The sequence below is a fragment of the Netta rufina genome (genome assembly GCF_964035555.1).
Source record: "Netta rufina genome assembly, chromosome: 2".
NCBI classification, from domain to species: domain Eukaryota; kingdom Metazoa; phylum Chordata; class Aves; order Anseriformes; family Anatidae; genus Netta; species Netta rufina.
In genome coordinates this window covers 75588466-75604421 of record NC_140124.1, presented here as the reverse complement: position 1 = coordinate 75604421, position 15956 = coordinate 75588466, and positions in this window count along the sequence as shown.

Genomic DNA, 15956 nt, shown 5'->3' with positions numbered 1-15956 from the left:
GAACTCCAGCGGGCTTGGTGCAATGACTACTTCCCTGGGAAGCCTGTTCCAGTGCCTGATCACCCTTTCAGTGAAGAACATTTTCCTGATATTCATCTGAACCTTCCCGTCACAGTGTCAAGCCATTTCAATCCCCTTTTTTTCCACAAAATAAAAAACTGAAGTGTAGAAAAAAAAATCAGAATTATTTACAGGAAAAATATAAGAAGTTGAGAAATATGCCATTATTAATTATTAATATTGTTTGGTAGACTTTGTAGAATATTATTAACGGTTACATTGGATGATTCTGTTTTCTCTTTTAATCACTTGAATATCGTCGAATGGCTTGTTCCACCATAATATATTGAAATAGAATCATAGATTTGCGCAACATAAATCCTAAACTCAGAACTAATTTAAATAGTATTGCAGTTAGTCTTTTCACATAATTGCATTTGCTACACTTTGTTAGCTGGTATTGTTATGATAGAATCATAGAATGATTTAGATTGGAAGGAACCTTAAAGATAATGTAATTCCAACCCTCCTACCATAGACAGTAGACCAAGATGCTCAAAGCTCCATCGAACCTGGCCTTGAACACTTTTCAAGTCATACATAACTTCTCTGGGCAACCTGTTCTGTACCATTACTCCTTGTACTGCACAACCCTGGTACTACAGCCCTTTGATCATCTTTGTGACCCTCCTCTGGACTCATTCTAATACTTCCATGTCTTTCTTGTGCTGGGGGCCCCAGAGCTGAACACAGGACTCCAGGTGAGGTCCCATGAGAGCAGAGTATAGGGGCAGATCCCCCTCATCCTGCTGGCCCCATGTCTTTTGATGCAGCCTAGGATACAGTTGGCTTTCTGGCCATTTTCTGGCACATTTTCTGGCTCATGTTGAGCTTCTCATCAACCAGTACCCTCAGGGGTGCTCTCAGTGCATTCTCTGCCCAGACTGTATTTATGTTTAGGAATTCCCTGGCACAGATGTAGGACCTTGCACTTGACCTTGTTGAACTTCATGAAGTTCACACAGGGCTTCCTCTCAAGCCTGTCAGGGACCCTCTGGATTGCATCTTGTGGTGCAGCTGACACACCCTCCAGTGTGTCACACACAGCTGAGGGTGCACTCAATCCCATTGTCCATGTCACTTGCAAAGATATTAAACAGTACTGGTCGCAAAGCAAACAGTGTCAATCCCAATACTCAGTACAATTGTAACTAAAACAAATTAAAAGGGTAAATGGAAATAGCAATGTATACATATAAAATCAATCCAAGCTAACCAACCAAACAAACGAAAGCACTACATCAGCTAATCTTAAATAGGACTGAGACTCTTATCTTTACCTAGTTAGGACTAAAGGAACAGGATTCACAGTGTAAATCTGTAAAAATGGTAAAAAGTTTACCATTGATGTTGTTGGAAAAGTTCACATTCACACTGTGAAACAGTGGGTTCAATTTCATTTGTTTGGTTTACTCTCTTTATAAAATTCACTGAAGCTGTTTCCCCAAATGCCACCTTATTATTTTCTGTTTCACCGTAGAGAATTTTGAGGTACTTTACATGAATGCTTTATAGAAATAACTTGACTTGACTTTTGCATAGAAAAATAGGAAAAAAAAAACTTTCAACTGTCTCGGATTATTATTATTTTTTTTTTCATTAAAATGTTATCATGGTGGTTTTTCAACTCTCTGATGCTCTCCATTATCTGTTGTAAAAAAGAAAAAACAATGTTAGCTAATAAATAGAGTTCACTTTTATTTTTGTGTTACTTTTGCAGTAGTTGCTTTTTGTTTTAGTTCCACCCACACTTTTCCAAATGGTGCTTATGCATAAAGTACATATTCAGTTTACACCAGTTTCAGAGGAAATTAATAACTAATATTAGTGAGATTTGTTAAGATATATGAAATGTTAATCAAATTCATACAGCACATTGGTTATTTATAATCTTTCAAATTTATCATTTTTATTTTAAACAATATATCAAATTTACTAGCTTCGTCTCTTCTGTTTTTGTTGTGTTTTTTGGTCTTGGGGTTCTTTGGTGGAGAAAGGGTGTTGCTTTGTTTTGTAAAACAGTCAAGGAATTACTGAAGCTAATGGTTTTCATCTATGCCTTCTGCTTCAGCACCTTCCAGTTAATCATTAATCCTTAAGCAGTGATCTGAACCTAGATCACTATTGCTTAAAAATTCACAAAGGATGTTAATGAAATATAAGAAATATCTAGGTTATCCCTGGACATAATAGCTCCTGGAATAGATGGAGAATAATGGTTGACTCATATTACTGTAACTCATATTTATGAATGAAAAAGGGTTAAGGAGTCTGCCTGCCTGCATAATAGACAATGTCATCATAAGTCTCTGTGAAAATATTTATTTCTGTGATATCTGTTGATGTAATTATTATGAGAGAAGGAAAACAACAGTTACAAGTGATATCTATGTATTAAAAGCTTCAGCTAAGTAAGGAGGGGTGAAGATGTACAAAGATGAATCAGTAAGTAAAATCTGTTAAGTTTGTATCAGAAATAAAGGAATAAAGGACTGTACCAGGTTCATCAGATATTTAAATTTGTCACCAATACCACAGCATTGAGGAAATCTCCTTAGGCCAGTAACAGCTTTGTTTTCTACCTGCTGCATGACATCTGCCCCTAAATTTTCAGAACGATACACAGACATTGGTTTCATGACTCCCACAACTTTAACAGTGAAACACTATTTATTGTAGTCTGTTCCGAAGTAAAACTAAGAGAGCAAACACCATTACTTTCAGGCTTCTGTGTCGTTTTTGTTTGTTTTGCTTGTTCGTTTGTTTGTTTTGTTTTGTTTTTGTTTTTTGTTTTCTCAGTACATAACCAAAAAAATTGTTTGTAGCCTATTTTGGTGTCAGCAAAGTTGAAGACAGGAAAGAACACATATACACATACATACACTTCTCCTTACACTGCAGACATCATGATATGTGGAGATGGGAACAGACAAGTTTTTTCCACACTGAACAGAAGAAAAAAAAAAAGTAAAGGATTTCTGAAAATATTCCTGTAACAAACGATGCATTTATTAAAGAAATTCAAGACAAATGGAAGCTTGAAGTGCTACGGTATATGCCATTCTTTTGACAGTGCTATTGTCAACTGAGGAGCACATCTATCCTTGAAATATTTGTAAGATTGAAATATTTGTAAGAATATTTGACGACAGATGTATTTGATAAAAAAAAAAAAAATCCAGAAGGGGATGATGCAAGATGTTTATAGTTGCTCACGTTCAGAAAAGGTGTTTTCTTAAATTGAAATACAAGTATTAAAAATCAGAAGAATAAGTAGGAGCTGAACCATTGCAAGAATTAAACATCCTGATGCCTGGATGTACACATCAGCATTTTCCTGGTTATTCAGGAAGTGTTTAAGATGCCTAAGCATGCAGATGGATCTGGATCCATTAGCTTGACTCGAGGCTTGAGGTTTCCAGGTGATGAGTCTCACCACTGTGGAGTCGATCACTTCTTGTAATGCAATGACGTGTTGAAATGATGTATGAAATTACTTCCTGTAATGAAATGACATCCCCATGACTTGGTACAGACCTAAGAGCTGCTATTTCTTCCCTTTATGAAAGATTCAATGTCATGACTGTGAGAAACTTGCCTGCCTCATTAAGATGGAATTAATCTAGGCGTATGCACATCTTTAAATTTAAATAAACAGTTGAAAATTCAATCTCTCTAACTGGGGCTATGACTGATTTACCTTCTGTAAATTATTGGTACATACTTATATCCACAGTAAAATTAATAATCTTTGATGGTCATTGCTGTCAAACTCCATAGTTTCAAAATCAGCAGAAGTATAAATCCAAAAGATAAATTTATCTGTTTTTAATATCACTGTCTTTAGGATGCAATGCAGAGCAAGGTATTTGTGCCAAATGACAATGCAGTGTCCTATATTTTTCTTTATTGTTCTTGTGTCTAACCTTTTTTTTTCAGAGTGACTTTGTTTTCCCAGGAAAGCTTTTTCAAATAGCACCACCACATTTCATTTATATTTTGTGAAAAAAAAAAAAAAAAAAAAAAAAAAAAAGGGAAGAAGGAAATGATGAACTTTCAAGTTATTTTATTTTTATTCCAAAAGTTCATACTCCTGACTCTAAGTGAATTGCATAGTTTCAGGTGTAATAAATGGCTAAGTCCCAAATAGGATTACAATCAAAGTTTACAATTTATTAAAGGAATAGAGGTAAGCAAACAGCGCTGGGTGCACCAGGAGTCTCTGCTCCACCAAGACGCACACCAGTTACTTTAAGCAGCTGATTTTTATGCTCCTAGGCTGATACATATTCATTACTACTTCTAAAAAACACAGGGTTATTATAATTAGTTTCCGGAATCCAAACCCTTCTACTGGAGCATGTGTATCAGTCTCCAGTGGTCCCTCTGGGGGTTTCTCGTGCTGAAGGCACGAGTCTTTCTCCCTCTTGTCCTTCTCCTTTGTCCAACTTGGCTGTATGTCAGAGACTTGTGCAGCATCCCCTGCAAGCTTTGTCTTTTAGTTGTTCTTCAGCTTTCCCATTCTCCTTAATCTCCTGGCCAGATATCAGAGACTTGCATAGTGTCCCATGCAATAGTCATAACAGTTATCAGTTATTCTGAAACCCCCCAGATATCAGAGACTTCAAGGAAAAGCCTACAAATACATTTCCCTTCAAGCTTTCTATTGACATGAATTGCTAAAACATTCCTTTGCAATATACAAGAACTATATACATTAACCACTCTGTTTTTCTTAGACTTGTGGTTATACGAAGGTATGTAAGACAGGTCACATTCATCGTACCATGCGACCCTAGCATTGTTCCATATTGACACGAATCAGATGAACACATTTCACACAGGTTAGGTTACATTTTTGTCACTTACGTTATTCTGTCCTGATGTAGTGTGATGTGATCAAAACAAACATGAATTAATGTGATATCTGCCTTTGCCTTTTTTAATCTGACAGCTTTAAGAGCTTTATTAAGAGCTAATCTACAGAAGCATTGTGTCTAAGCCACTTACTAGATGTTAAAAAAATGTTATCCAGAACTGAATAATTATTTTGAAGTTTTATAAACTGAGTTAAAAATATTATTTTATCAAGCCACAGCTGTTGCTTGTTAAAGCCTATGCATATTTTCATAGGAAAAGTAATCAAAAAATGGATTAATTGCATTCACTGTCACATAAATTTTGAAATCAGAAGAGGTGGAAACTAAGAAACTAAGAAGCATTAACATTTTCTGCTGTAAAATTTTGTAGCTGAAAGAAATAAAAGCAAGTGTTGGAAACTGAAATAGAAGTACAGATTAGTTCTTCTAGAACTAATACTAAAAAATGAAGACTAGGAATTTGTTCTCCCAAGAAATGTTCACATTAAATCAAATAATAAACCAAAGATATTTAAGGGTTGGTTTAATAAAATGTAATAATAATAATAATAATAATAATAATAATAGAAAATATAGTTACTGGAGAACTAGACAATGCTTGTCCACTCAAATGCAGATTAATTAATGAAAATCACATTGAGGCCTACATTTTGTTTCATTCTGTAGGCAGCAATGTGTTCTTTCATGCTTTAGACAAATGAAGAAGGAAATAGGAAGCTATGCGACTGAGTAAAGGTGAAACAAATCAATGTACAGAGCCATTGCTTCCTCTGCCCAGAATATATTTGGATTTAACTAAGAGAACAACAGAACATATTGCTTTCCCATTTACTACACTTCTCAGGCTTGAGAAGTCTTGTCTTTCACAGTTCAGATGAACACCTTTTCTTTGATTGCAGATAAGATACTATACTGATCTTATGTTTTTTTTTTCCTTTTCTTGGATGTATCCACGAACTATATATATTTAACTAGGCATACATACATAAACGTATGAATGTTTGTATTTTTTTTCTCTTTGCTTTTAAATAAGTGTAAGAAGAGCAGTACTGGTTTGACTGGTTGTTCACTGAAAACAAATGAAAGGGTGACAATTATACTATTTAAATTAATCACAACATACCCTAGTTGGTGAACAAAATGTTTAAGTACAATGTGGATCTTGAAATGGTCAATTTCCTTCAAAAAATGAGGACCCAATTACAATACAAAGAGGCTGCCACTTTTACAAATGAACTATTAATGAATCTGGCGGCTTTACATACAGGCTGCAACTGTGCAGTAAGATTCTTGCCATTCAGATAACTGTGTTCAGTAGCACTACTGGAATTAATATCTCCAAAACTCCAAGCATTAAACCTAATTTTTCCTTCTTTTCTCTTCAGAGTATGCATCCATAATTCTGCCAAATTGAACTGCATGCAGAAATAACTAATTGCAAACTGTTCATAATTTAGTTTATATTATGTGAAACAGAGACCTGAAACTAAAATGTTCTAATCAAAACATTACATTCTGAGAATGCAACAAATTCGGTTGATTAGTTATTGTGCAAACACTTGGCCTAAGAAGCCATCTGTTAATAAAACAATTGGAGAAAAGAAAAGAAAAGAAAGAATAAAAAAAAAAAAAAAAAAAGAAAAAAGAAAAAAATAGTAGATTCTGAACAGCCATAATACTAACCTGCTTTTATGTTTTCTCACCATGTAGTCCCAATGTGACATTGCAGAAACTGCACAGTAACAGTGTAGTATGAATACGTAAATATGCCAAATATGCTTTAAGCTCCAGTCTGGCATGTTGATAAAACAGAAGGTTATTATATGCTCTGAAACTGAGCATTAAGCTCTCCGCATTTACTAACATTAATCCAGACTACTCCATGAACTGCAGCTTGAAAGATGTTCAATTAAAACTCATTCTGCCTGGTATAAATTACTATTATTACGTTGTGAAAGGAATCCTGGAAATATCTGCTAACTTGTTATATGTGCACTGCCCTTATTCTCAACCTCACCTCCCAGACAGTGATTTCAGAAAATTGCCTTTAGCTATTTAAAATTCTGTCATGAGCTGGTTTAAGAAAAACAATGAAGAGCAGAGTACATGCATACAATTTTTGAGAACTCAGCACTGTAGGCAATTGAATAATAACCACTAGCAATAGCTGTATTTTGAACATGTACTATTTATTCCAGAGTGGGAATGTTTACTCACACATATATACATACATTTTTTCTTAGATTAATATTCATTGCTGCAGTCCCTTGATTTTTCTTAAATTATATTAAGAACAATCAGATGCAAAGTTACTTACAGCTCTCAAGTCAGAAAAATATTCACATATTGCTTTGATGAGAAAAGAACAACCTAGGCAATGTTACAGTTCTTCTCTCTATTATTTAGCACATCTAAGACACATTTGAAAGAATTGATTTTGAAAGAAAAAATATGGTAATTATGAATAAAACCAGGTAAGCATCACTATATTTTATACCATTAAAAAAATAGTCTAAAATTCCTGAATTTCCAAATTAGAAAGGCCCTTAAAATATGCCCAAAAGATGATATACATATAGCTTCAATAGTATCCTCTTGTACATAATGGCAAGTGTATGCCAACTAACCTTCACTAAGATATGGCTGACTCCTAGGAGATTTGTACAGCTGAAGATAGAACATTGGAATGAACACGACAAAAAACCTGGCAGTTTTTTCAATGCCACCACTCTGTGAACTCAAACTGATAGCTATGAAATCAAATAGACTTTGCAAAAGCGTACTGAGACAGCAGATTCTTGTGTGCTGCAATGGATACCTATGGATACACTACCAAGAGGTATGTGAATGCCTGTGAGACCTGCACCATCACTGTTCTCCATTCCATGACAGTATGTGCAGTCTTCCCAGTGCAGCCTGTCTGTTGGGGAAAGCCTGAGCACAGGGTCTCTGCACCCCAGACACTTGGGTAACTGGCTACTGAAGTGCTCGTTTAACAGGGTTATTGAGAGACCAAGGATGCCACTGCAGGAGAGCTTTAGCTCAGATTCTGTGTTGCAAGAAGATGCAGTTGAGGAGTACCATTCCTGCATTAACTTTGCTAACAGGAAAAGTCACACTGAATCAAACTATATTTGTTCCAAAAAAATCCTACCAAGAAACAACTTTAAGCATCCAGTTCTTAAAGCCAATCATTTCACCTGAGAGATTCACACCTTTTGAGATATTTTATTTTATCACACAGGCATAGTCTGAAAACTTTAAAGCATTTTATGGCATTTAGTGTTGTTGACAGTCTACTTGATAATTATTTTAATATTAATTTGTATGTGTCCTTACATATAATCATTTCTAAAGAGATGAGCAATGCACTATAGTCTGTAATTACTTTTCATCTGGGCACAAATTTTGTTACAGTTTGGTAGACTGACTTCAGACTAACTGAAATATGACTCACTTAAAACATGAAATTGCCAAGCTGCAAATTATGTAAATTACCATCTTAATGCAGAAGTTGTTACATCTGGACTACATATGAAAGAACTTGATGAATTTATTTCCCTAACTGACTTCTATCACCTTGTTGTATTTAGAGCCATGCATGCTAATTGTAAAAATGATTATTTCCAGAAAATCTGACTAATGCAAGTTATCAAAAAGTACAGTTCTTTAAAATAAATAAATAAATTGATAGACCCCACGAACTTGCCCACCAACCCTCTGGATCTCCCCATTAGACATATTACATTTTACATTTTAATTACTTCAAAGAAAATTATTTGCAAGAATCATGTCATTGACTAAGAGAGAAAAGTAAGAGAACATAGATCAAATTTTGCAAAATACCAGGTTAACAAAGATAATATCTTGTTTTTCAGATCTGTGTCTTGTTGTCAACTGGCACTATCTGGTTCACAAGATGTTTGGAACATTAAAGAACAACCACACTGCAATTATTTTCTTTGCTTTGATAAATGTACTCATACATCACACATCAGTCAGACAGAGGAGCTAGGTCATGAAAAATATTAATGGCTTGATCTTTTTTGAGTATGATTTGTTCAGCAAGGAGGAAAAGAATACTACATAAGCAAAATCATTCTTTATAAATAGGAAAAAAAATGTCATTAGGTCATTCATCATCAGCTAGCAATACTCCTTATATAATGTCCTTTATTCCTTCACTCAAACCTTCCTCTTTTAATAGAAGATTGTGTCCATTAATCTTAACCAATTAAAGTAGTGTCAGAAAATGTGCTTTGTATGAGCCAGATCCTTTCGAACTTAATTACACTGGATAACATTTTGAAATAAATCTAAGGAACCATTTGAATCATGTTCTGTGCTTTTAAAACATCAGCAAATTTCATCCTTTAGTATAAATTGATTTTAAACTGAAATTGTAGAAACTGAAATTTGTATAAACTGAAATTAAGTATCGAAAGTCTAGATTCTTTCATACCAATAATAATAATATTAATAATAATAATAATAATAAATGCACTGGCATCACAAAGAACTGTGTTATGATCATGTGTCACTTTGCAAAGGAGCATAGAATTGGAAATTGGTAGACTAAAACAAGTTCACAGAGAAAGAGGCCTAAATGATTGATAAAATATTGAAAAGATTTAAATTATTGATCTCTTTTGGTTCCTTCAAAAAGATATGCAAAGGAAAAGTAAACTACTGGAGATAATCAAATTGGGAAGGAAAACTGTACTAGCATGACTATTACACTTAACATTTCCTGCAACATCAGGATCTCATCTGGCAGCACTGATCTGTTTGAGATCTTCCCTGGGCAGACCCAGCCAGAGATGGAAACTGGTGATACCAGAGTTGATAACACTGCTAACAGCAACAGATTCGACCTATATGTGATACTTGTGTTTTACTCAATTTTCCTCAAGTTCCATTTTATTTCCCCTTTATTCCATCCTCTTTTTTCTCTATTTTTTTTATTTTATTCTGTAGTTTAACAAGTAGTTTGCAAAGTGCGCATAAAATTATCCGCTGCTTATATCCTCTAAATTAAGTAAGATTTTTTTCAGTAATTTAGCTAAAATGTAAGCCACCCTTATCTTAATCTTAATAGTTAGTGAGCTAACCATGTCCACCTTATTATTTTATATGGAATAGATAGTAATTTTAGTATCTTGATTAGACAGAATTAAAAAAACTGCTGCATAAGAGAACTATCTCTCACCTGGCCATTGGAGGCAGAGGTTATTAATCTAGAATCTTCTACAAGATGCAAGAAAGAGAAGTACATGCCATTGCTGCTAAGCACAAGCCTCAGTAACACAAAGGCTATAGTATTGCTAGAATGTAGCTGCAAGGAAACCTCCCACCTTTGGCGACTTTGAAAAGGATGACATATAGAAGAGGGTTCGTTCATCTTATATTTACTCATGTACTGTATGTATTTTATATTTGAATAAATATCTAATTGAATTATTTTCTTTGAAATAGAACCAAGTTGTGCATGCAATACACAAGCAGAATAAATGTTAAAAGAAGTAACCAAAATATAAAGCCCCCAAAAATAGAACATAACAAAGAAATGCTACTCAAGGGGATGACTTTGTATCCAAATTTGAGAGCTTTCTGTAGTTAACTATCATAGTGAAAAACTGCTCAGTTCTTCTAGTTTAAACCAATTCACAAACTGGTTCACTGATTTATTAGTGATGTAATTAACCAGCAATGAGTGAATTGAATTATACATTCAGGATCGATGTCAATAATGCAACACATGAACCATGATCCTACCCACTTACAAAGTTTAATTAACAGCTAAAAGTTCTAATCTCTTTCCCCAATCACACACAGGTTATGGGCACAGCTCCCTCAAAAGCCATGTGGTTTACCTGCACATCCCCTCACCTGGGAGTGCAGGTTTCCCAACTGAACACAGCTCCTGTGGGAGATGTGGGTGCTTTAGCTGTATATGCATGCCTGCTATTTCCTACAGTCCACTAATACATGGACTGTTGAGAAAGCATCTCTGAATTGTTTTCACACATGCAGCATAAAATGTGGTTCCCCACTTGCTGCACCCCACACTCACTGCCCTAGTTAGGTGCAGGTTACTCCCCTGGCTGTGATAACAATGCTTATGAGGTGACTACTGGCAGCGTCAAACCAGAGGCTGACTGTTTCATGTCCAAGATGTCGCCTCCCTGATAGAATTTTTCTTAACTCTTTATTACTTTTTCAAGCTGTCTTTGTTTCAGAAAAGAGAAATACAGAATACTGGAACAGGTTGTCCAGGGTAGGGTTGTGGAGTCTCCTCTGGAGACGTTCAAAACCAGCCTGAATGTGTTCCTCTGTGACATAATTTAGGTGTTCCTGCTCTGGCAGGGGGATCTTTCAAGGTTTCTTCAAATCCTTAACATTCTGTGATTCATAAGTCTGTGTAATTTCATGGGTGCTGTTTTTTTTGTCATGGTTCCGCTCGAGTGGGCAGCCGAGCTCCACCACAGCCGCTCTCTCACTCCCCTTCCTCAAAGAGGAATGGGGAGAAAATATGTGAAAAGGGCTCAAGGATTGAGATAAGGACAAGAAAATCACGCAATAATTATTGTAACAGGCAAAACAGACTCAGCATAAGAAGATAGTAAGATTTATTGCTCATTACTAACAAGCTAGAGAAGTGAGAAAACAAAAAAAAAAAAAAAGCACCTTCCCCCTCATTCACCCTCTTCCACCTCTTCCCCCCGAGCGGCGCAGGGGAACAGGGGAATGGGGTTATGGTCAGTCTACAGCACTTCTTCTCTGCTGCTCCTTCTCGGTCACTCTCGTCCCCTGTGCTGTGGGGTCCCTCCCACGGGATGCAGTGCTTGATGAACTGATCCAGCGTGGGCTTCCCACAGGCAGCAGCTCTTCCAGAACTGCTCCAGATATGGGTCCATACCACGGGGTCCATCCCTCAGGTGAAAACTGCTCCAACCTGGCTCCCCTACGGGCAGCAGCTCCTGCCAGGTCACCTGCTCCTGCGTGGTCTCCTCTCCACGTGCTACAGGTCCAGCCCGGGATCTGCTCTGGCAGGGGTCTTCCACAGGCGGCAGCCTCCGTCGGTGCAGGTCCACCTGCTCCACCATGGTCTCCTCCACGGGCTGCAGCGTGGAACCCTGCTCCACCGTGGTACTCCATGGGCTGCAGGGGGACATCCTGCTTCACCATGGTCCTCACCACAGGCCGCAGGGGACTTCTGCTCCGGCGCCTGGAGCACCTCTCCCCCTCCTTCTACACTGACCTTGGCACCTGCAAGGCTGTTCCTCACTCCCTTCACTCTCCCAGCTGCTGTGTGGCACAGCATTTTTTTTCCTGTCTTAAATATGCTCTCACAGAGGCGCAAAACAACATCGCTTATTGGTTCAGCTCTCGAAAACAATGGGGCCCTTCCCAAACATGGGGCAGCTTCTAGATCTTTCTCACAGAAACCACCCCTATGGCTCCCTGCTACCAAAACCTTGCCACGTAAACCCAGTACAATCTCTTTTATGGTTGCATTTCTCTTTAGCATTAGGAGATAATGACCAACCCTAATTTCAGACAGTTTTGTGTATATGAGTCACAAATAATGTGACCAGTCACCTTCCTGTCTTGAAAGGTGCTTTTACTTTTGCCATTTGCCAATGGTTGGCCTTGCAGTCTTCTCAGTGGTGACTCTCCTTGAGCAAATTTGGGCAGGAAGAAACCAAAAGAAGTTTAACAAGAGCAAGTGTAGAGTCTTGCACTTGGGAAGGAACAAACCCATGTCTCAGTACAGGCTGGGGGATGAACTGCTGGAGAGGAGCTCTGAGGAGAAGGACCTGGGAGTCCTGGTGGATGACAGGTTGACTGTGAGCCAGCAGTGTGCCTTGGTGGCCAAGAAGGCCACTGGGATCCTGGCACGCAGTAAAAGCAGTGTGGCCAGCAGGTCAAGGGAGGTGATCCTCCCCCTCTCGCTGCCCTAGTCAGGCCTCACCTGGAGTACTGTGTCCAGTTCTGGGCTCCCCGGTACAAAAAAAGACAGGGATCTCCTGGAAAGAGTCCAGCGGAGGGCCACAAAGATGATACGGGGCCTGAAGCATCTTCCTTATCAGGAAAGGCTGAAAGACCTGGGTCTGTTTGGCCTGGAGAAAAGACTGAGAGGGGATCTCATCAATGTGTATAAATACCTGAGGTGTGGGAGACAGAGGGATTTGGCCAATCTCTTTTCAGTGGTTTGCAGGGACAGGACAAGGGGCAATGGCCACAAGATAGAGCACAGGAAGTTCCACACCAACATGCAAAAGAACTTATTCACAGTGAGGGTCACAGAGCACTGGAACAGGCTTCCCAGGGAAGTTGTGGAGTCTCCTTCTCTGGAGATATTCAAGGCATGTCCAGATACCTACCTGGGCAACCTGCTCTAAGGAACCTGCTTTGACAGGGGGGTTGGACCTGATGATCTCTTGAGTTCCCTTCTAAGCCCTATAATTCTATGATTCTGTGATTCTGTAATCCTATTCCCACTCCTACCTGTTGCACTGTCTAATGAATAAGAGTATAAAAAATAAGAGTACCTGTGTGTTAAGCTGTGTGCAAACCCACTGATCACCTATTGCAATGACAGCTATAGATGCAGCTGAATAATACCAAAAATATTTTTCAGAAGCCTCTGCAAGAAATAATAGAGCCTATTTGTTTCAGTTAGGCACCTAGAATTTCAAGTTATATTCTAATCCTTAAGCGTTAACCCTCAGGAAACATAAGTGAGTGCAAGTTAGCAGAAACCCAGTAAACAAGTTAAATATAGTCATATAGAACAGTATGATGTGTGGGAATAGAGAAAATAGTTAACAGCAATATGAAGGTCCTTTTAGTATTGTTGTAATTAATATTATTCCTGATAGTAACGCTGAAGAGTCAAATATAAATGACATGACCAAATTGTCTGGAGTGCCAGCATGAAAAGGAAAGGAAGACCTTGAGAAAGGAAGACCTGGAGAACTACAGGCCAGTGAGCCTCATGTCTGTGCCTGGGAAGATCATGGAGCAGATTCTCCTGGAAGATATGTTAAGGCATGCATAAGATAAAGAGGTGAACAGAGACAGCCAGCACGGCTTGACCAAAGGTAAATCTTGCCAAACCAATCTGGTGGCTTTCTATGATAGAGTGACAGCATAGGTGGACAAAGGAAAGGTGATGGATATCATCTACCTAAACTTGAGTAAAGCCTTTGATATGGTCCCTCATCACATTCTTCTCTCTAAATTGGAGAGGTAAGGATTTGAAGGATGGACTCTTAAATGGGTAAAGAATTGGTTGTCAGGTAGCAGCCAGGTTATGGTCAATGGTTCTATGACCAGTGGAGGCCGGTCACAAGTGGTGTCCCAATTGTCAGTAATTGACTGCACCCTCAGCAAGTTTGCAGATGAAATGAAGATGAGCGGTGCAGTCGATAAAATAGAGGGAAGAGATCCCATCAAGAAGGACCTGGACAGGCTGAAGTAGTGGGCCCATGAGAACCTAACGAGGTTCAACAAGACTAAGTGCGATGTGTTGCATTTGGGCTGGGGCAATCCCAAGTATTTATATAGACTGGGTGAAGAAGAACTTGAGAGTAGCCCTGCGGAGAAGGACTTGGAGGTCCTGTTGGATGAGAAGCTGGACATGAACCAGCAGTGCACGCTTGCAGCCCAGAAGGCCAACTGTCATAGAATCATAGAATCATAGAATCATAGAATCATAGAATCATAGAATCATAGAATCATAGAATCATAGAATATCCCGAGTTGGAAGGGACCCATAAGGATCATCGAGACCAACTCCTGGCACCACACTGGTCTACCCAAAATTTTAGACCATGTGACTAAGTGCACAGTCCAAATGCTTCTTAAATTCAGACAGGCTTGGTGCAATGACTACTTCCCTGGGGAGCCTGTTCCAGTGTGCAGCCACCCTCTCAGTGAAGACCCTCTTCCTGGTGTCTAGCCTAAACCTCCCCTGCATCAGCTTGACACCACTGCTATAGGTTCTATCACTGGTGATTAAGGAGAATAGATCCTGCCTCTCCATTCTCCCTCACAACGAAGTTCTAGACCACAATGAGGTCCCTCTTCAGCCTCCTCTTCTCCAGGCTGAACAGGTCAAGTGACTTCGGCTGCTCTTCATATGTCTTCCCCTCTAGGCCCTTCACCATCTTTGTCACCCTCCTCTGGACACTCTCCAACAGTTTTACAGCCTTTTTGTACTGTGGTGCCCAGAAGTGCACACAGTACTCGAGGTTAGGCTGCACCAGCGTAAAGTAGAGCAGGAGTCCTGGGTTGCATTAAAAAAGGGGTGGCCAGCAGGGAGAGGGAGGTGATTGTCCTCCTCTACTCTGTTCTTGTGAGACCCCATCTGGAATACTGCATGCAGGTCGGGGAACCCCAGCACAAGAAGGATGTGGAGCTCTTCAAACAGGTCCAGAGGAAGGCCCCTAAGATGATCAGAGGGCTGGAGCACCTCTCCTATGAAGAAAGGTTGAGGGAACTGGGCTTGTTTAGATTGGAGAAGAGAAGGCTCTGGGGAGATCTCATCACAGCCTTCCAGTACTTGAAGGGAGCATAGAAACAGGATGGGGAACACCTGTTTGTATGTGTTGATAGTTATAGGACAAGGGGGAATGGTTTTACAATAAGACAAGGGAGATTTAGGTTAGGAATTAGGAGAAAGTTTTTCATTCAGAAGGTGGTGAGGCACTGGAACAGGTTGTCCAGAGAGGTTGTGGATGCCCCATCCCTGAAGGCATTCAAGGCCAGGCTGGATGTGGCTCTGGGCAACCTGCTCTGGTGGTTGGCAACCCTGCCAACCCCAACCCCCTGCAGGGGGGTTGAAACTAGATCATCTTTATGGTCTTTTTCATCCCAGGCCATTCTATGATTCTATGAAGAGAAGCAGAAAAGTAATAACATTGAATCGTAGAACAATCTAACCAGAGGGGATTATAGGGGAACCTCTGGTCCTGTTTGCCACAAAAAGCATCACTATTTTGACATCAG